This window comes from Pinus tabuliformis, chromosome 3_1, assembly GCF_031772625.1.
Source record: "Pinus tabuliformis cultivar Carrire ecotype Pingquan chromosome 3_1, CPIR1, whole genome shotgun sequence".
NCBI lineage: Eukaryota > Viridiplantae > Streptophyta > Pinopsida > Pinales > Pinaceae > Pinus > Pinus tabuliformis.
Window position 1 is genome coordinate 330,902,819 of NC_142301.1, and position 24,227 is coordinate 330,927,045.

Sequence of the window (24,227 nt, forward strand, 5' to 3'; positions counted from 1 at the left end):
GTGACCAATGGCACGAAGCCGTTAATAAAGGAAAAAGCCCCCCGGCAGAGTTTAAAAAGGCTAAGCGCCCAGGGCCTAAGCCAAAGGTCGCAGACACCGGTCCTATGGTCGAAAAAATGTAAAGGGAGTCGAGCGAAAAGGTGCTAAATGCCAAAATTGGCAGAACTATCAGTTTGGTAGTGGATTAGGTAGTTACACCAAAGTTATCTGCAGATAAAAATAACGAAGCATAGCTAGAACATGTTAAAAAGGCATATTGACTAAAACAAGCAAAAAAACTCAGTTTAACTTGCAGATAATGGTTGCTGAGGTCAGATAACTTGGAAAACATGTCCAGAAGATTGAGATGAACATGATAAAGGAAAAAATAAGGAAGCATGCACAAATTCAAAAAATAAACAAAGCCAAAGTTGGAAAAAAATTCTATAAAAGGAGGCCTAATTAAGCATAATAGATATTTTTATTTTTTGAGGCGGAGCTTCTATTGCAGGGAAGTGTTGGTATGATGTTTTCAGTGATAAGGGATTGCTAAAGGTGTTGGTGGTTGAGAGATTCACTTGTTTTGTAAGCAGAAAAGGCATTCATGTTTCTAAGTGTGAAAATGGATGAAAATTGAAACATTGAGTGTCTAGCAAGTTGTAGCTTGTTGATTAGGGGTTGGTGGTCCTTCCATTGGGTGCTGAAAAATAGGTGGGGCTGTAGCTCCAATAAGTTGCAACTGATAAACTAGGAAGTTGTAGCTTCCTGCTGGTTGTAGCAAGAACATTGTATTTGCAAGTTGTATCTTTCCCTATTAATAAAATGGAGAAGTAGTTTGTGAAGTTATTTGTTCCTTGAATATTCCATTGATTACTGAAGTAGTTTTTTGTCGTATATATGTTGAAAGTGTTTTTTATTGTCTTATTGTGCTTTTAAGTTGGTTAAATTGGTAAAAGTGTTACAATACTGATTCACCCCCTTTTAGTATTGTCCTAGTTTCCAACAATTTGAGCTTAATGCATTACCAATAGTTTTGCATAAGTTATACCCAAAACCAAACTTATAATTAAAAAAAACAATACCTAGACTTTAATGTAAAGAAAACCTTTCCCTAAAATTTATTTTTAAGAAACCTGCAAACCTAAAATGTAAATGTAAATCAAATTTGAATCCATATATGTATATAAGATTACAAGAAATTTCCTTAAAATTTTAATCCATATATATGTGCAAGATTACAAAAAGTTTCCTTAAAATTTGAATCCATAGATGTACAAGATTACAATAAGCTTCCTTAAATTACATCCATCAATATTTCTTTTTAATTTAAAAACATTTTATATAATTTTATATAAAATAAATATACAATTATGATTATTATGTAACTAACACATAACACTTTTAAAATATTATAAAATAAAAAATATATAATATCAACTTGATTATTATTTTTATATATATATATATATATATAATAGACGGCAGAGAATATTTCATACATAATATGGATAACTTATAATGTATTATAACTTCATATATATATATATATGAAGTTATAAGACATTATAAGTTATCTGCTTAAAGATTCTTTATAATAGGTTTAGTGCATCTACAATCCAAGATAATATAGATGTCACATTGTCATGTGGGCAATGCTTAAATGTTCATTTAAACAAAAATGTAATATTTATTATGAATAATGAAAATATTATTTATTAATTAAATATAAATACAAATATTTTTATTTTTATTTTTATTTATCGAGTTTTCGTTTAATTGTGAAGGTTTTAATTTTGTATAATTAATCATTGTAAAAATATTTTTAATTTAAAAAGTAAAAATGTAATGGTAAACAAACACATCAATACATAGATTCTATCCCCGAAATCTAAATCTGGGAAACTAGAATTATGTATATGTATATATATATATATATATATATATATATATATATCACAACATACATGAACGTCTGATCCATTTATCCTGGACAAGAATACATTTGTAGTTCCTCAACCAAAACTACAGAACGATGGGAAAAACCACCATGTGCCACAAAATTGTTTTAGAAAAAATAATGTGCCAAAAAATGCCAAAAGTGAATGCAAAAACTGTCCAATTCTTTTATTTTTGGCTTTCACCCCATTGGATACCCCATGAGGAAGGGAGGATGTCAACCCCCCCACTGCACAATACACTTTTTAAAGCACATGGTTATAGTCATGCAAAATATATGACACATAACCAACATTCTCCCAATTATTGTTTTATTTTCACACATGGGGTCACATAGTATATAACCAATAATCTAGGAAAATAATGTTCATTGCTTCTCTACACCAAAAGAACTTCTTAGTGCTCACATATTTTGTTAATGGATATGCAACATTTTTCAAGGTGTCCACTTCTTCCATCGGTAGCTTCTTGTCTTTAATCGTATCTCTCATGAAGTGCTATTGAACATCAATATGATTTTTATTCGAAAGATAAGCTAATTGTTTCCAATAATATTTCACTTTGTCTACCATAATCTATCCTTACAACTTGATGTACCAACCCAATACCTGAACACAACTTTCTTTGTAACCATACTGCTTCTTCCTTGCATAAGTGGCTTCCACGTATTTAGTTTCTATATTTGAGAGTGTCATTATAGATTATGTTTTTCTCATCCAACTGATTTCTCCTCCAAATTGGTTAAACACATTCCCACTTGTAAATATTCTGCTATATAGATCTCCAACCCAGTTTGCATCAAACAAATCCATGTATGTCCAATACTCTATCCAATCCTAGTACTCCTTGGCAACACAATCCACAACCAATAGTTCCACACAAATAGCTGAAAACCCTCTTTACTATTGTCTAATGCTCCTTCCCTAGCTTTGACATATGCCTACTCAATACTTCCACAACATGTGTAATGTTCGGCCTAATACAGACCAATCCATAAATTAAACTTCCAAATGCACTAAAATATGGAACACGAGATGTTTCCTCTTCCTCTTCTTGTGTCTTGGGACACTGATTTGCAGATAAATTTACACCTACATGAATAGATACCTTTACTATTTTACATTCTTGCATATTAAACCTATGCAATATTGTCTCTACATACTTCATCTGACTTAACCATAATTTCCTATTTGCTCAATCTCCTTTAATTTTCATGTCTTAGGTGATTTCCTTGTCATTTCCAATAAAAAACATATCATCCACATACAATACCAAATAAATAACATGATCACCAACTAATTTGAAATATAGACCATGATCTTATTTGTTGTTTGTGAAGTCAAGTCCCAAAATATAAGTGTGAAATTTTTGATACCATTTCCGTGGTGATTTATTTAACCCATATAAGGAATTTTACAACTTGCATACTAGCTCTTTCTTTCCTTTCATAGCAAATCCATCCAACTACTTCATGTAGATTTATTTTTCTAGATCCCCATGTTGGAATGATTTCTTCACATCCATATGTTCTAGTTCAAGATCAAAACCAACAACAATATATAAAAGAAATATAATAGAAGTTCACTCGGTAATGAGAGAAAAAGTATCACCAAGGTTGATTCCCTCTACGTGGGAATAACCCTTTGCTACTAAATAAGCTTCGTATTTCTCATCTTTTCTTTTTTCATTCAACTTATCCTTAGACATCCATTTGCTTCCAATTAATTTCTTCCAGATGATAACTCCTCTAGATCCCAAGCCTCATTCTTGTCTAGGACTACCATTTCTTTAACCATGGTCTTTTCCCATAAGTTTCCATCCTTTGAATCAACTACCTCCTTAACAATTCTAGGACCCTAATTAGTAATCAACAAAGAAAAATTTGAATGGAAATCAAGTGGAGCATACCTTTCCAATTTCCTTATTTCCTAAACTAATCTCCTTAGTGCCAGAGTCTGTGGTCCTACATCTTTTGATTCCTATTATTTTGTCGGGTATGATTCGCCATTATTCAATTCAAATATTATCTTCTCTGGTTCCTTCTCCCTTGGTAGGACTTTTTGTTTGACAACATCTTTTATTTATCTGAAATCCACATCTCTACTATACAAAATCTTATTAGTTTTTGGGTACCAATGCTTATAATCCTTCAAACCATATTTATATCCACTAAAGATACACTTTTCATCTTTCTTACCCATCTTACTCCTATTGTTCTTTGGAGCATGTACATAAGCATCATAGCCAAATACCCTAGGATGTTTAAGACGAAATTTCATACCGGTCCACATTGGTGTCTTGTCATGATGATGCGGGTATTCCATTTACTAGGTAACATGCAGTGTCCATTGCCTCTTACCGATAATTACTTTCGTAACCCAACACCACTGAGTGTGCTCTTTGCTTTCTCCATCAATGTCCTTTTCATCGTTTTTGCAACTCTATTTTGTTGAGGTGGATACGTACTAGTATTATACCTTACTATATTGAAATTCTTACAAAATTATTCAAATTATTTCCCACGGAATTATCCACCATAATGTTTCCTCAACACCTTAATTTTCCTCTCTATCTAATCTTCCACAAGAACCTAAAACTCTTTGAATTTTTCAAAGACTTCATATTATTTTTGGAGGAAATAAATTCATGTCATCTTGGACAATTCATCTATAAATGAGACATAGTACAGATATTTACCTAGTGATGGAACTAACATAGGTCCAAACACAGCATTGTGCACTAACTATAATATTCACTCTAACCTTGTAGAACTAAAGGAAAATCTTACTTGATTTTGCTTCTAATATAAACAAGTTCATAGAAATCAAAATCCAAAGAGAAATTAGACATACCTTCTACCATACCATTATTGTGTAATACTCAAGACCCTTCTCTCCAATATGTCCCAATATTTGATTCCACAACATAGTATTTTCTCGTGATATAGTAGGATATTTTCCTTCTTTTGATCCATTCTCAGGAAAGACATAAATTTTGCACCCATCATCAATAATGCTTCTTAGCAGCTTATACAAAGTCCCAATATGAATTCCTCTCAACAATACCATTTCTCCTCAAACCATCCTGCAAGTATCCTTTTCAAACATTGTTTACACCTACATCACTCATATTGCTTACTGAAATCAAATTTATGACCAACCATGGGATGTACATAGCACCATCGAGTGTTCTAATCCTTCCACCCATGAGCTTCAACTTAACTTTTATTTTTCCTATGATTTTGATTTTCAATTCATCTCCTAATAAAACATCACTACCATTGAATCTTTCAGACTCATAAAACACTCCTTATGAGGATTCATATGAAAGGATACACCTAAGTTGACTAGCCATGCTCTTGATCTACATGTGTACTTGAAGAATCCAAGTACACATCCCCACATTCATTTAAGGTGTTTTTGCTTATGTAGAAGGAGCATATTTATATCCCTTCCCTTTCTCAACAATTTTATATCTACAATATTTCTTATAATTCCCTTATTTTCTAGATATCCAACATACCTTACAAACTTTCCTGGAGATTTATATGTTCCTCTAGATTTAGATATCCCACTCAAGGAATTATTTTTATTTCTATTTTGGGAGTGTCCTCTTACAAAAAAGGAATCTCTATTTTGGATTTCCATGTTTTTTTTCTCATCTCCTTCGATAAAAAGGATGTAACTATTTCATCAAAAGTTAAAGTAGTTGCATTACTACATATGGCAACAACCAAACTATCCCACAAGTTTGCTAGAGAACATAACAAAATGATGCACTTATCTTCAACTAAAATCACAATATAAATAGATACTAGCCAATTTAACATAGTATTGAAGGTGTTTAGATGCTTTGTCACTAAGTCTCTATCCCTCATCCTCAAGTTACACAACTTCTTCTGCAAGAACAATTTGTTCACTAGGGACTTAGATAGATAAAAAGCCCCTAATTTGTCCCACAAATGCTTTGTTGTACATAACTTCCCATGAAACATTTAGTAATATCAAATTTGAGAGACACACTCATATTTTCCTCTTTTCCTTTCAATCCAACTTGGTCCAATCTTTTGTTGAAATCCTTGTTGGTGTAGTAGCCAGATCTACAACAATCCACTAACCTCTGTCTACTACCAAACGTTCCCATTTTGAGCTTCCACAACTCAAAAATCTACCCATTTGAATTTCTTGATCTCTATATTTGAACTACTTGTCATTTTCTTTTCACCACAAGAATTACTTCTACATATCTCCCACAGTAATAGATTCTACCATAGGTTTGACCAAAACCCCTTAGCCACAAAGGTGTCCCCATGAAGCAAACACTGTTTTGATACCAAATGTAGGATTTAATTATGTAGAATTAACTGTTGCAAACATATTCTTAATTAAAACAAAAAATATTCAATGGAAAGCATACACATTAACACATAAATTTTATCCTAGAAACTCAAACCATAAAAACAAGTAGGACTCTATATGTGTGTGTGTGTGTGTGTGTGTGTCCAATGACATCCATGAACCGCCAATCCATTTATCTTGGATTAGAAAACAAAATTAGTTCCTCAACTGAAACTATAAACCATGGGAAAAACCACCATGTTCCATAAATTTGCTTTTAGAAAAAATCATGTGCCAAAAAATGCCAAAAATGGATGCAAAAAATTGTTCTTTGGTATGGACTTTTCCCCCTCCCTCCTCGTGACATCCCCACTATGTTTCACTCATTCTATAGTGCCTAGTATAGTCATCCAAAGAATATAATACATACCTAACAAACCCTTTTTTTCAATTCTTTTTCTTTTTTAATGTGAAGAGCTAAATCCTTGCAAATTCTTCCCAAAATTACCTTCAAAAGTGATACTTCTAAGAAATGACAAAAAATTCAAGCTAACCAAAAATAAGTATAACACATGCGTGAGGGAAGAGAAAAGAACTTGCTCCTTAAGGTTTGCACAAGAAATCTAAAAAGAGGGAAAAAGAAAGAGAATATTGAAATGGATGAGGGAACAACCATTCCCATAAGTGTCTATCACCAAGTTATGAAATCCTAGCCTCCATGAGAGGAGAAAGAAAATTGAAAATAAAACTCTAAGATGAGAAGGAGAGGAATAGAAGAGAAAATTAAAAACAAGAACAAAATGAAAATTGAGATGGGAAAAACCCTTTTTATTTTTAAAATTCTAAATTTAATTAAAAAATAAAATATTTCTCATAAAAGATATCGACAAATGGATAAATTTCATCCCTTGATCTTCTCATTATCATTAATTTTTAAATTATTATTCCCTACAAAATTTAGCATGTTTTTCTAGTTCGTAAATTTAACGGTTTCCAATCGAAAGTTAGTTATATTAATCATAAGTGAAATAATTTAACTCAGAGGTAAATTTCATTAATAAGATATAGATTTTTAAATTACTCATAATTGTTTTTTCTCTCTTAACTAATAATGATTACTTTATATTAAATATTTATATATAATTTAACAATTTTCACTTTTCCAGAGTTAATGTAAAAAAAACACCATCTATACAAATAAATAAATATCCCACATGGGCCTGGAGTATGCCCTAAAACTGCTTCTGCTTGGCTAAGAGCTCGTCTTCCTCGGACGTAAGGAAACAGGTTAACGGCCCAAGACCCAGAGGCATCTGGCAGGAGTGAAAGCCTGCTCCCTTACGGACCACCAGCGGGTTATTTCAGGTGGCGTGGTTTTCCTTGATAACAGTGATGTGTCAACTGACATTCGCGGATAGCAGCCAGAGATGGCTGTCCTCACTGTTGGTTTGACAAACTGAGTTTGATAGATTTTTCCACCTTTTGAAAAAAAATAAATAAATAAATAAATAAATAAATATCCCACATATCCACATATCATCTTGAATACAAGATTATGCACACTACTTTAAAAAAAAAACACATATTGAATACGAGATTCATGCACCCCTCGTCTTTGACATTACAAGATAACAAGTCACTCCTCGTCTTTGACATTACAAGATAACAAGTCAATTATTTAACGTTAGATTTACTTATAAAACCCCTTTATATGTGCAATAGGAGTGCAAGGGCCTTTTCTAAATGTATAGAAATAGGAAGGAAAGTTCTAGCACTTTTGTCAAGCAAAGAGGGGAGTGAATATCAAGTGCTCTCCATTTAGCAAAGAGGGGAGTGAATATCAAGTGCTCTCCATTTCCAAGTTATGAACCACTATTTCTTCGATGAAACCTTAAGGTGGGGGAGAAAGAGGGCCCAAAGGAAGAATGAAATAAGAAAGAGAACTTTTCGTTATCTAGCTTCTAATTTTAATAATCAAAGAAAATAAAAATAAAATATTTTCTCATTAAGAGGATAAGTAGAAATATTTTATTTAATTTTTTTCATCGTCTTATTATTTAAGTTATTCTTTCTTCTTCTTTTTTGGGTGTGAATTAACATTTTTCATTAATTTAGAAACAAATTATATCGTGTCCAAATCTTTTTAAAAAATGCAAAGGCCTCACTCCGATCGGATTTTTAGGTTAGCAAATACAAGCATAAAATTTTGAATAGCAACAAAACAAGACTACGTGCCTACATATCAATGGCCTATTAGACTAAGAACTATGTGGAAGACAAAATGTCACTGATCCTTTTCATCGTCCATGTGCATTGTTAGGATCTAGAGCTACATTTTCACCCTCACCATGATGGTGGAAAGCATCATGCACATGCAATCTATATGTGCCATGCGCCCCTCAAAGCTATCCATTCTATCCTGAAGCCTCTTCAGGCCTCTACGTTGGGACTCCCGGCAATCCATGATATGCCACTGGTTATGCTAGATGTCATTAAGAAAACTTATTACCTCATTTCGATCATCATGGTGTGTTGGGCTTGTTGTTCAATCCTTGCTTGAATTACCCGAATTTGAGCTTCCAAGGAGTCAAATGAGGGTGGTAAATCCATGTGCCCCAGGGAGTCATCCAACAACTATTCCACATCCCCTTCATTGGCTAGCTATTTTACTAGAGGTCGGTTGCCTTGGCCTTGCTTCCCTCCCCCACAATGTGATCGACCCCATTGACACAACATGGGGAATTCTCTCCAAATACTATACAATTTTAAAACAAGACAACTGCACGCCAACAACCAGACCACTCTCTAGGCCCGAAATGGTGTTGCCTTTCTAGGCTGGGGAGAGTCGGTCGTCCTAACCCAACTCCACAAGAAACTGTGGAAAGGAAAAGTCAGCTCGACTCCTATCTTCCAAACAACACTATAAACATAAACTCAAACTATACCAATCCAAAAAACTAGAGAAACCACACTTCCCTTTCTAGCACTACTACACACAAAAAGAAAAAGCAAGGCATGCCATGAAGCAACCAACAAGCAGTGACAAGGTTCCACACAACATGAAACCCCACATCACAATCCCCTAAGCTCCTTCAACCTTTATAAATTTTGTAGACAAAAACGACGTAGAGATTTTCCACGCTAGAGGTGAGAAAAATCCACCCACCACCATAATTCAACAAAATAAAGAGGGGCAGTTTCGAGGGCCACCTCGAAAAGAGGAGCGGCTTTGTGCTCAACCACCGTGGTGGCCAATTAACCCCAATAAAACTAGCAAATCATAATTCAAGCCTTATATGTGGCCAACAACCAAGAATTACCGGAAAGCACTCGTAAGCCCTTGCTACACCTTCCTGCTCATCGTTAGAACCCAATTCTGAATACTACTCCCCTTCAACATTCTCACTCATGCTAACCCAGCCTTCATTGAGAGCCCAGTCTAAATAGAACAAAGGTCTCGGGTCCCATATCAGTGGTTGGTCTTCGAAGACTAACCCTGCACCTCCAGCTCTCCAGCACATACCCAAAACTCCTCACAAGAGTATCCCCACCGAGAAATGCGCTGACAAGGCACTCGGGAGTGGCCTCCTGAAAATCCCACATAAACAATTCCTCCTAGACCCTGCTCTCATCTCACAAGTCCAAAAAACATACACAACTTGCGTAACCCACAACATTATAATAATGCTTAGGTACGCAAACCCTGCGTGATTACCACGTCTTATCCCACATAGACAATTCCTCCAATAGACCCTACTCTCATCTCACAGGTCCAAAAAACATACACAACTTGTGTAACCCACAAAATTATAATAATGCTAAGTACCCAACCTTGCGCGATTACCACATCTCATCCCACATAGAGAATTCCTCCAATAGACCCTACTCTCATCTCACAGGTCCAAAAAACATACACAACTTGCGTAACCCACAACATTATAATAATGCTTCAGGTACCCAAACCCTACGTGATTACCACGTTTCATCATTCTGGTTGCCTCATGGGATGGGCATTAAAGCCCCTGGCTTGAGCCATAATATCAATGTTTGTCACCCCAGCAGGGAAGAATTATCCTTCTCAATCAGCATAATTATTCAATTCAAGTCCTGGGAAACAATATCTGGAGGCCACCGAGAGTCAAAAGCTCTGCTAGATTCTAGGATACCCCAGTTGGAAACCAATCAGTGACTTGGTTACCTAATCAGAGAATATGAAACATTATCACATAGAGGAAAGAGAACATTAGTTCCTTTATACGACTTATGTGATCCTCCAATCACCAACTCCTAACTCCTAATTACTGGAAACCTGTAGCATTTTCCAAGCAGATTGGATCACCATGAAGGAATCTCCTATTATTTGGATCTTTGTAACATGCCCTCTATGAGCCAACATAATTCCTTCCTAGACTTAGTATGTTGGATCTTTGTAACATGCCCTCTACAAGCCAACATAAGTCATTTCTAAATTTAGTAGGTTTATAATAGATAAATTTAAAATGTTTTTTTAGTGAATAAATTAAAGTTAGTTCATCTTCAAACCTGATAACTTTAACTTAGTATCTTTAAAGTCGATATGATATGTTTAATAATAAACAATATAGTTGTTGTTGTTGTTGTTGTTGTTTGTTTGTTTTGTTTTGTTTTGTTTTGTTTTTTGTTTTTTTTTTTTTTTTTTAAATCATAATTTAATATAATTTTGTAAATTTATTTTTTAGGGAGTAATTTAATTGATAATTATAATGATATAAAGTGTGATGTAATTACGATATTTAAGGTTTAAATTTATTTCATTAATTTATGTTTGCGCAAGAGGTATGTGTAAGTATATAGAGGTATAGTGGTAGCATTTGGAATTGACTCTATGTCACGTTAGTACACAACCAACTTAGTTGTTGATTGCTCTAGTATTATATATATATATAGAGAGAGAGAGAGAGTGCCTCTGTAAGTGGTTTGAATCCTAGTTAGACACCCTTGATATAATTTGCGACGCAATTATATTGCGTCAAGAAATTATAGTAGTAGTGTGGTGCAGTTCTTAATGACATGGATAATTATGTCCCTCGCCCCCCACCCCCACACACACATATATATCCAAATGAAAGATATTGAAACTATTTTCAAAATAATTTAACAAATGGGTAAATTTTATACACAAGTTATGGATTTTAAAAATTATTACTTAAAAATCCCCTTTTTCCTATTAGCAAAATAATGGTTAATTAACCTCTTTATATATCTATATATATATATATATATATATATATATATATATATATATATATATAAGTTTGTAAAGTTAATTCAAAAGAAAGACATTGATACCATTTTCAAGATAATTTAACTAGTGGGTAGATTTCAATTACAAGTTATGGATTCTTCATATTATTACTTACAAATCCCCTTTTTGCTAATAGCAATTAATTAATGGTCATTCCTTTATATATTAAAACCTCACACTTTTTGCATGTTGTTTTCTCTATAGAACATATGCTTTGACGATTGAAGTTTAATATAATTGACACTATAATCAAGGTCAATTAAAATGGAAATGAGATGTTTGGAAAATTAATCTTCCATCTCCACCACTTAGGGCTTTGTGGTTCACTTATCTATTTTTTATAGCTACATAAATATGGGGCATACTTTTGGACACATCATTGACATTTGTGGTCTCTTGTGTTGAAGAATCTAAGGCAAGATAACATTAATGATTCTTCTAACTATGATAACTGCTTCTGATGTCTTTTTACTTATTAGGATTATCTTATTATTATTATTATTATAGTGTGTTCTTCAATCATCAAACAACTACCAAAACAAGAAGATCAACAAGATAGAAGTACACAAGATGTAGGCTCCAAGCCAGGGAAAAACCTCTCCTCTTGAGAGGAAAACCCTTCAATCGCTTCTTATGGATTCTTTATTGATGAATATCAAGACCCTTGACCAACATTGAGGCCCTTCCAAGACCAAGATCAACTTCTTAAGAACACGCTTGCTTCAATACTTTCGAAAACCAGTAGAATCTCTTTCGATAACACTACTTTGACCCCCAACCACAAATTTTCGGCCCTAATTGTAAATCTGCAACTTCAACCCCCTCGACAACAGTTGCTACTTTGCACATGTGGAATAGAACTATTTCTTCTTTATCTCCAGCTGCCTCGCTTGACCTACTTTTACTTCTAGATCTAGAAGGGGACTTTGTTGGCCCTTCCTTCAACTCCTTTTCACTAGATCAAACCTCCACAATGAAACCCTAGACTAGCCCTCTTCTTCGCACATGTGGAGAGAAAGAGAGAGAGAAGAACCCAAAACACTTCTTCTCCTTCTTCTGCCTTCTTCGTTGCCCTTTTTTTATTCTTCCTTCGCATAAGAGAGAGAGAGGAATGAATGTGTCCAAGTGAGGCCGATCTGTCTCCTATATATAGGTCTTTCAGGGGTACGAATTCTAGCTTCGACTTGGTCTTGGAAGGATTAATAAAATTCAAAAATAATTCCTTTTACAATTTACAAGATGCCCGATGGGGTCTTCATATTATCACAATGTCCCTATTTGACTTCTTGACCTAGGACAACCCTAGAAGCACTTTCAATTAGTGCTTGACCTATACAACAAATTTCTTGGGCAAGAAACCCAAGCTCAATAACAATAATAATCACTTTTTCTTTCTTTTACAAAATACAAGAATCAAAAGTACATTTCATATTTATGAAGACCAAACCTAGTTACACTTTCTTCAACATCTTGGACATTGTACACCCTGTTGATGTCTTGTTTTCTATGTGGGAAATCCCTAAATAGGTGTTCTTCCCCACACCTCCAATACTTCATTGTCTTTCTCTTTGGTTCTTCTGCCCCTACTTTTGTTGGTATATCTTATTGATTCCTAATTGGAGATGAAAATATTTTCTAGAATTCACTTTTAGTTGACATGCTAAACTTAACACTCTTCCCATACTCCTCAAAGCATGATAAGTTTCACCCTTTCTTCCCGAAGATGGTATTTTTCTTCTTCTTCCATTCTATTTGGGATTTGATCATGTGCTTAAACTGATCATAAGAATATTTTTCCTTACTAATATTATCATCAAGTGTCCTTGGCTCATCGAGTTATATTATTCCCTGATAGGACTGTGGAAATCCACTGAATCTCTAATGTAGGGCATGTACCTCAATAATTCCACATCACTTGGCATAGGCCTCCACAATAAGCTACCTCAACTTATGTTCATGAAAATCCTTGATTTTTCCATCATAGTAACTCCCCAACATGTATTTCTCCTTGAATTATTTCTCAAACTTAGTGTAGGTTAGCTTCCTTTCTAGAATGCCTTTAACATTCTTGACGTCTTTCCACCATATATTAGCTTGACCTCTTAGATTAAATATGACTACTCATGCCTTCATATTCTCAAAGTAGTTATGCACTTATAAATCTTTCTTTAGGCCCAAAAGCCATGTTTCAACCTCTTCACTCTTTGTAACTTTTCCATTGATCATAGGAGGCTTTGCTTTCTTGAATTTTTGAGGAAATAAGCTCTTAACAACCTTTTTGTTATTTTTCTTGTGTAGTTGTAGTTTATTTGGTGTACTAGATAACTTTTTTGTTAGGTGTGAAGCTTGATTAGCTTCCTGATTATTCAGAGGTTTTTTTTTTAAGTTGTGTTGGATCCCTGTTCCTAACGGGGTAGCAACACTACTCATTTAATCTCTGCCCTGGGGGGGCCGGTTGGTGTGGGGGGGGGGGGGGGGGGTGCGGGGGGGTGCGGGGGGGGGAAGAGGGGGTACGACGATGATTTAATGAGTTCCCCTAGCAGGGGTTCCGGGGTAGCGCCACCAAAGCTAAAATTAGATGAAAAATTTCCTTGTAAAAATTGTAATTTCGTAGTCAATCTGGGGAATTCATTAGGGAGATGATTTGAGAGTAGAAGTCATGTTAATTTAGGGTTTTTTTTCCATAGAAGGAAACCCTTGGTTTATATGATGGAATTATATTGCGACTGTGTATGTTTATTCTAAGCAAGAAAGAGAGAGGATATTGTGTGAGAGTGAAGAGGAAATTACAAAGGATATGATGTAGGTTGTATCTCTTTATTTTGCTAGGTAATGTAGAAGGAATGACTGGTTGTTTCTCCATGGACGTAGCCCAAATTGGGTGAACCACATGTTAGGTAAAATTGACTGGGGGTTTGAGTCAAGGATGACCTAGTTAAATAGTATTGGTTTTTGGCACATGGTATAGTGTACCCATGGTATTACGGTCCATGGTATTTGCATGTAATGGAGCCTATAAAAGGATGGGAATACTTCATTGTAATGCAGGCCTGGAGGTGAGTGGTGAAGGCTCACTTGACTGGATTAGCCAAGGTTTTGGCCAATGCTAATGAGATCTCATTGGGTTGGGTTTTTCCCCGGATTTGGGGTTTTCCTAGATAAACTTGTGTGTTTATGTGTTTATATGTTTGTTGTTGGTTATTATTATATTTGTTCCTCTGGGTAATAATTTATCTCTTTATAGTAAATTCTTAACAATTGGTATCAGAGCCAAAGGTTGTGTATTGGCTTCAACAAAATGCTTCTGTTGCCAAGGGTTATTTGGCATGGTGGACATAGAAAGGATTGATGCATAGTTTGTTCGCAGATCTAATATAAGTGCAGCAAGAACAAGGTTCTAAAAATGCTCAGATGGGCCACTATGCCAATGCCGGAGAATGAACGAGCGAGCTAGAGTGAACCTATGCATTCTGGCAGCACTGCTCAAAGGAAACCTGCACTCTTAAAGGACTTATGTTGGGCTTTTCATTCAAATGCCCAATAAATCTTTTTTTGTAGTTAGATCCATTTTACTATATGACACTTCTGTTGTAAGTATGGATAGTTGGATCGAAGAGGAGAAGTAGTTATCGTGGGTCTATAGGGCTTCCACGGAGTTGTGTCGATGTGATCCTCCACTTATCACAAATCTATGGAAGAGATAGTCTAGAAGTTTCTATGGAGGGAGAGGAAGTTCTGGCACTGGAAAATGGAGTCGAAAGATGATCCCAGTGCCACAGTTCTCCTTGAGGGAAATTTTCTGCTACGGAACTAGATAGTGTCAAAGGCTGCATGGATGGATCGAGAGTTATGTCAACAAATTTGATCGAGCGACAACAAAGCTGAATGAAAGAAGTCATAAGATATATTGAGTGTAATGGCTTAGTAAAAATAGCAGCGACAACGAGTCATGACCGAGGATAGGAGAAATTTCATGATGGTGGAGAGTGACATAGCGAGGATATCTAGGGTTCAACATTGCAGCACTGATTCTCGTTGTGAAGGAGTTAGATCTGGTAAGATCTGGTGTGGATCTCAAGATATACTGCTAGGAGAGAGTTTGGCATGAGGCGTCGATGCAACCAAGTAGAAGCGGATTAGGTTCTTATGGACGCCCTTACAGAGAGAAATGCTCTGAAGCTTCATGTCCAGATCTGGAGCAAGGCCTTGAATGCCTTGCAACATGTCACATTGGATATGATCAGCTAGTGGTAGAAGTTGTGCACGGTTGGAGTGAGAGCGTGTACATGTTGAAGCTAGCAGAACAGGATGAGCGGTACAATGATGTGGTGGAGTACATGGGGAAGGTGGTGAAGGCCCGGATGTCGAAGAGATAGTGGTGGAGGAGAGAAATATGTTGTCTGTGGCGTAAATTAATGCCATTAGGTCCCATAGGGTCTCCCGAAGGATCATCTCCTCCATTGAATAGAATGAGGAGAGCTAAGGGAGCGAGGATCGCTTGCCCCTCATTAGAAAATACAGGCTCAAGGTAAAGGCTGAGCTCAACGAAATTTGCGAATTCTTCGGTGTGAAACTAGAATAAGGTTTGAAGCTATTGAAAAGTGTAGATCGACATTCACCTAGGTGATATGCATTGCAAGGGGGCAACCACTATGGTAAATTCGTGGTCATGGAAAACATGGAAGTTATGCTGGAGGAAAGAGGATGTATGGTGGCTGGATACAACAACCTATGGAGGTTAATGCAGAGACTTTCACAGAAGGCAGGATCAGTTGCAAGAAAGAGAGATCTAACAAAGTCGATGAAATGATGGACATCAACGTCAATGGAAATAATGATGATGTCCTGGTCTTACGATGTTGTACAATCAGATCTGAGGGAGCATATTCCAAGGCCCATAACTAAGATGATTGAATGTGGATCATGAGAGATGAGAGGATATGTAAATGTGGATTTTTATATGGACATTGATGTCATATGTACAAAGACAACACCAAAGGAAAACAAAATATATGGAGTGATCCAAATTGGATTTTGGATAGACTCCTAAGTATAATTGTTCCTCATAGAGGAAAATGAAAGTCCAAGGAAGTTCCTAGAAATAGCCCCATTGCATAGATCTTCTCCTTCTAAATCTACTGCAACTTGAATGGGAAAAAATGGACTTAGGATGCAGAAGTGATCACTCAAAGAAGATGCCCTTTGTCCTTTGGAAAAAGAGCAAAATCCCCTAAAAATGGTAAAAAACCCTTATAAAGGGAAATCGCATCAGAAAAAGGCAAAAGGCCAGACTTAAGCGGAGGCAGAAGAAACTCCGACCCACCGATCTGATGTATCAGATCGGGGGCAAACATATATGCGATATCGGGACCCTGGACTTGGCGATTGCAATCATGCGATACACTAATCGCCGATGACTGGATCGGTGAATCGGCATCGACGATGTACAGAACCCCTGGGCCGTATATGATGCGATATGCGATAACGATCGCGACGGGTGATCTCAGCCATCAGATCGCGAGAGGAATGGATGGCCAGGATTAAATCGGTGATCGACGATTGCTAGACCCAACGGATTTCATAAGCGCAATTCATAAAATTTGAAATCCGAGAAAAGGGAAAATTCTTTGTATTAACGTTTTTCGGTGTAAAAACCAAAATACAAAGGAACGACACTCGAAGCAGTAAATCCAGACCCAAAGGAATTTAAAAGCTCGATTTCATAGAAATTGAGTTCCATAAAGGCGGATTTCAGGCGGGCCTCAAGCAATAAATGGTTTTGGGTTTTCTCTGCCCGATCCCACACACTGGTCAACACGTGGCTGGTGAAGGAGAGAGGAAAACCACCTTTTCAGGTGGGTAATCTCCGTACTCTTAAGCCGCCCGAAATGGGATATTGACAGTTGGATCAGAGATGTCGCAGATCAATGGTGGAGATTGCGACTACAGCTAAAGGTGGACCCGAGATGATTATAGGGTGGATGCGATACATTTTCAAATCCGATAAAAAGGATTTTGTTGGGCTTTTGAAGGTTTTCCCTTATATTTGGTATTTTGCCCAATACACTAAGGCGATGTGATATGACACCTAATAGCGGACCCGATAGGGATTTAGGGGCAATTGAATGGGATTTCAAGTCTAAAAATCACACCCGATAGTGTTTTTGCAGACATTCTCTGTGTAATGGGATTTTCTCCATTTTCGGGTTTTTGCCTATGAAACGGCCCCAATTCCTTCTGTAACCGCTCCTGATCATCATGCCACGCTGTTGCAGGTGTTTTTACAGGAAATGATGCATTGTGAAGCGACAGAGCCGTAGAGGGACAATGAGTCACAAAGAAACGGCCAGGGAAGCCAAAAAGCTGGGAAAATGCCTCAAAAGAGCCAGAGAGCACAAGTGAGAGCAGAGGAGGAAGAAGCCAGCAAAACCAGTCAAAGAAAGCTGAAATTAGAGCTAAAAAAGGTCACTAGAAGGTTGTCGAGGATCGCTTGGAGGTCAAGCGAATCACAGAGGCACACAGAGGCCGAGAGCGAGAGCCTAGAGCTAGAAAGCGGAGAGATTTAGAGCCAGAGAGAGATGGTGTTCTGAGCCCATTGTTTCTCTGTAAAATAGTGGAGTTGAGCCAAGATCTTGTAAAAAGGACTTGCCATAATCCCAAAGAGCCTAGTTGAGTTGAGTAGAGCTCAAGGAGACGTAGCCCAAGAGTTTTGGGTGAACTCCAAATTAAATTGTTGTCTTATGTGTGTGTTTTATGGCTACATTATTTACTATTATATGTATTTATATATCAGCTGAAGAAAATCAATTTAAAGCATATAAACAGTTTAAAACAGACCAGCATACACCTATATTTTCAAGCATATTATTAATTCCGCATTGGTTAATCAATAAGACTTAGGAACATTTAAGCTTTGGAAGTGGGAGAGGTCCTTGTAAGTTAGACAAGAAGCCTAAGTAACCCATTTTCAGATCAGGTGGTATTGAAGCTTAAGATTGGTTAACCCCACATTCCAAGAAGGTTATATCAGATTTCTTGTCTGAAAGGTGTTTATACAGTCAGAGGTTGATTGTATGTTTGGTTGCAGACTGACTATTGTTTAAGTTTGCAAAGGTGAAGGGAAAGCTAATGATAGCTCAGTCCAGGAAGGACAAGAAGGAAGAAGGGCTGAAGGCATTCTTCTATCCCAAAGGACCTCAAGGCAATCCTTGAAGCACAAGAGGTTTGTTGCAAAAGGTTGCTGAATAAGCTCTTTATTAATCTTGTTTGAAGTTATTTTGTTCATTAGCATAATGACTACTTCTACAAGTGAGTCCTCAAATTCTTCTTTCTTCATCACAAGACTCTTTGATGAAGACATGAAGCAAGACTTGTCCACCATGATGGATATGGTGAGAGAAATGTATGAGGATGGAAGGAAGAGCAGCAGACTTAGAGAGCAGTTGAATTCCATGAAGGAAGAGAAGTAGTTGCTTTCTGACAAATTGCAGGAAATGGAGAGGCAACTTCATATTGCAAATATGAACCTGAAAAGGATGCATGAGTTGGAGACACAGCTCTTTGTTGCCCAAGAAGCCTTGGTCAATTATTAGCTTGAAGAAGAGGTAAACCATTCCAGTTTTTCTTCAGACACCTCTAAGAATGCTTATATTGGTCCTTTTGAAAAACATACCAAAGGAATAGGTTCCAAGCTAATGTCCAAGATGGGCTATGAAGGAAAAGGCTTGGGAAAGAATGCACAAGGTATTGTTGAACCAATAATGGTTGAGGAAAGGCCTAAGTATTTGGGTCTTGGCTATGGACAGTATTATGGAGAGAGTTCCAAAGCTACCATGAAGGCCATTGAAACAGCTCTAAGAAGGAGTTGCATTACAGAGTGTGAAGATTGTATTCAGGAGGAATGCAATATCTTGAAACATCATTTGCAAGATGTAGGTGTTCAGAAGCACACACTTGAACTAGAGAGTTGGGGAGACTCCAACAGACTTGAAGAGATTGATGGTGTTCCAAAGGGAGCCACTTCTTCATTTGCTTCACCTCCTCATGAAGGCAATAAAGGTGAAAGAGAAAGGTATAAATCTGGTTCTAAGCATCTTCCTTTTGATTTTGCAAAGTATGATAAATTTCCACATAGATACGAGAAAAGAATTGCATGTTCCTTTTGTGTTTTGGATAACCATCATGTTTCTAGATGTTGGAAGAGAATGGCCACATACAGGAAACTTTTGAAGGAAAAGAAGCAAGAAGCCAAAGGTCCATTGGACAAAACAAATCATGTTGTCAAGAGGATGCACATGCAGTGCACTTAATGCCATAAGCAAGGGCATCTTGCTGCAAAATGTTGGACTCTGAATCCAACATTGCTTCCACAAAAGCTGAAGAAAGTGGAAAGAGAAGATGGCAGAAATGGAAAGGAAGATTCCATGAATGATGTGTCTAAGGATGATTCACATGATGATGTTGATGTGCAGACAAAGGGTTGACTTCTTTGACATGCATGTGATGCCATGTTGACTTGGGAGAAGTTAACTTGGTCTCCAAATGGAGATAATGATGAAGTGTTTCATATTTTGAAAGAGAGTCCTAATGATCTTTTTCTACATACTTGACTTGAAGGGTCATTTGTTTAAAGGCATGTTTTGTGGGCTTGTTATCTATTCCATCATTTGTATGCAGATGTAAGACATGGAGGTGTTCACAATATGTGAAAATCTATTTATTTTGTTGAAGCAAGAGTTTAGGCCATCCAATTGTTGTCTATGTTTCTGTTGTTGTTAACAGTTGTTGTTGACAGCTTTTCAAACAGGTACAAATGAAAGTTTTGTGAAGTAAATGTACTTCACATTTTTTTAAGCCACCTTGGATCAATGATCAAGGCAGAAGAGTTCAAACTACCTTCTATGACCATCTCAGCAGAAGTTCTGCATGAAGGCAAGGAGGAAGACAGTTCTTCCCAGGAGAACCAGCACATCCAGAAAGGAAAGTGGTCAGAGACTTTGGTTCATAGGCACTATGCAAGGCAAGTGTATGGAGGCTGAAAGAAGAGGGTGTTGTTACTCTCATGTACTGTTCAGATCAGTATGTCAGTCTTTTGGAGACCAAAAGTTATTTTAGTGGGAAGGCGTGATCCAAAATGGATTTTGGATAGACTCCTAAGTCTAAGTGTTCCTCACAGAGGAAAATGAAAGTCCAAGGAAGTTCCTAGAAATAGCCCCATTGCAGAGATCTTCTCCTTCTGAATCTACTGCAACTTGAATGGGCAAAAATGGACTTAGGATGCAGAAGTTATCGTTCAAAGAAGATGCCCTTTGTTCTTTGGAAAAAGAGGCAAAATCCCCTAAAAATGGCAAAAAACCCTTATAAAGGGAAATTGTCGAATTGAGGCTTCTGTGATCCATATCAATTTATGAGAGATTCTTCAGCGTAAATCACATAGAATATCATTTGTCGACGTGTTTTGAACCAACTAGATGAACCACACTAGTTGGTTCGAAACACGTCGACAAATGATATTCTATGTGATTTACGCTGAAGAATCTCTCATAAAGGGAAATTTTATTGGAAAAAGTCAAAATGCCAGACTTAAGCGGAGGCGGAAGAAACTCCGATCCGTCGATCTAATGTATTGGATCGGGGGCAGACATATATGCAATATCGGGACCCTAGACCTGGCGATTGCAATCATGCGATATGCTGATCACCGATGATCAAATCGGCAAATTGGCATCAGTGATGTACAGAACCCCTGGGCCGTATGCGACGCAATATGAAATAGCAATCGCGATGGGCAATCTTAGCCATCAGATCGCGAGAGGAATGGATAGCTAGGATTAAATCGGTGATCGGTGATTGTCGGACCCGACGGATTTCATAAGTGCAATTCATAAAATTTGAAATCCGATAAAAGGGAAAATTCTGTGTATTAACATTTTTCGGTGTAAAAACTGAAATACAAAGGAACAATGCCCGAAGTGGTAAAGTCGGACCCGAAGGGATTTAAAAGCCTGATTTCATAGAAATTGAGTTCCGTAAAGGCAGATTTTGGGTAGGCCTCAAGCGGTAAACAGTTTTGGGCTGGCTCCGCCTGATCCCACACACTGATCAACACGTGGCTGGCAAAGGAGAGAGGAAAACTACCTTTTTGGGCTAGTCTTCGTACTCCTAAGCCGCCCTAAATGGGATATTGACTGTTGGATCAGAGATCCTGCAGATCAACGGTGGAGATTGCAACTGTAGCCAAAGGCAAACCCAAGATGATTATAGGGTGGATGCGATACATTTTCAAATCCAATAAAAAGGATTTTGTCGGGTTTTTGAAGGTTTTCCTGTATATTTGGGATTTTTCCCAATACACTAATGCGATGAGATATGATGCCTAATGGCAGACCCGATAGGGATTTAGGGGCGATTGAATGGGATTTCAAGTCCGCAAATCAAGCCCGACAATGTTTTTGCAAACATTCTCTGTGTAATGGGATTTTCTCCATTTTTGGGTTTTTGCCTGTGAAATGGCCCCAATTCCTTCTATAACCACTCCTGATCATCATGCCACACTGCAACAGGCGTTTTTACAGGCAATGATGCATTGTGAAGCGATAGAGCCGCAGAGGGACAATGAATCGCAGAGAAACGGCCAGGGAAGCCAAAAAGTCAGGAAAATGCCTCAAAAGAGCCAGAGAGCACGAGTGAGAGCACAGGAGGAAGAAGCTAGCAGAAGCAGCCAGAGAAAGATGAAAGCAGAGCTGCAAAAGGTCACTGGAAGGTTGTCGAGGATCGCTTGGAGGTCAAGTGAATCACAGAGGCACGCAAAGGCCGAGAGTGAGAGCCTAGAGCCAGAAAGCCGAGAGCTTCAGAGCCAGGGAGAGATGGTGTTCTGAGCCCATTGTTTCTGTGTAAAACAGTGGAGTTGAGCCAAGAGCTTGTAAAAAGGACTTGCCATAATCCCAGAGAGCCTAGTTGAGTTGACTAGAGCTCAAGGAGACGTAGCCCAAGAGTTTTGGGTGAACTCCATATTAAATTGTTGTCTTATGTGTGTGTTTTATGGCCGCATTATTTACTGTTATATGTATTTATATATCAGCTAAAGAAAATCAATTTAAAGAATATAATCAGTTTAAAACAGACCAGCATACACCTATATTTTCAAGCATATTATTAATTCCGCATTGGTTAATCAATAAGCCTTGGGAACATTTAAGCTTTGGAAGTGGGAGAGGTCCTTGTAAGTTAGACAAGAATCATAAGTGCCCCATTTTCAAATCATGGCGTCAATTTTTTATTACATGTAAATGGTCATACTACTATAAGACCTGATATGGCATGTGTACCCCTCGGTAATCACTCATAAATTCTGGGTTAGACCTAGGTGATAGGGGGGACATCGGGTTAACTGATACCCTGGGTATTAAAATTTGAGGGGGGTAAGGGATAGAGAGAGCGAGATTGTCTCACTTAGTAGGTTTTGGCTGGATTTAGTCAAGGAACCCCAAGTCAAGTTTAAGGGGGGACTTGTTAGGTAAAATTGACTCGAGGTTTGAGTCAAGGTTGACCTAGTTAAATAGTAGTGGTTTTGGGCACATAGTATAGTGTACCCATGGTATTACTGTTCGTGGTATTGCATGTAATGGAGACTATAAAAGGCTGGGAATACTTCATTGTAATGTAGGCCTAGAGGTGAGTGGTGAAGGCTCACTTGGCCGGATTGGCCAAGGTTTTGGCCAATGTTAATGAGATCTCATTCGGTTGGGTTTTTCCCTGGATTTGGGGTTTTCCAAGATAAACTTGTGTGTTTATGTGTTTATATGTTTGTTGTTGGTTATTCTTATATTTTTTCCTCTGGGTAATAATTTATCTCTCTGCAATAAATTCTTAACACCACATATATATGTGTCTCTCTTGTTTTATGCGTCTCTCTATTTTTGTTTCCACAATATTTTATGTGTCCCATTGCTTTGTAATGTAATTTTCTAACAACTGGTATCTGAGTCGAAGGTCTATTTGGATGATAAGTTCACAGGAAAGAAGGGTTCCTGGTTCAAGTGGGAGAAATGGTGGAAGATGGTAGGTTTAGGGTTGAGAAATTCAATGACCAAAAGTACCAACTATGGAAGATGAAAAATGAGGATTATTTGTATAAGAAATATCTTTACCTACCATTAAGTGCAAAAGAAAAGAATTCGATGAGTATGATAGATGTAGAATGGGAGATTATCGATCGAAAGGAACTGGGAAATATACAATTGTGTCTGGCAGCGTCGATGGCATTAAAAATTTTAAAGGAAAAACAAATAGGAGGTTTAATGACGACATTGGCCAAACTATATGAAAATCCCTTTGCCTCAAATAAGGTATTTCTTATGAAGCGTTTATTTAATATGAAGATGTTAAAATGTGGATATGTTGTTGATGATTTAAATGAATTTAACACGGTTACGAGTCCATTAAGTTTTGTAGGTGTACATTTTGATGATGAAGTTAGGGATCTGTTGTTTCTATGCTCATTGCCAGAAATTTGGAATGGCTTAGTTATGGCTATTAGTAACTTCGTCTTTAGTTCTAGTACTTTAAAGTTTGATGATGGTGTTGGTGGCATCCTTAGTGAGGAAATGCAATGGAAAAGCTCCAATGGGACATCGAGTAATTATTTGACTATAGGGACTAGGGGAGGAAAA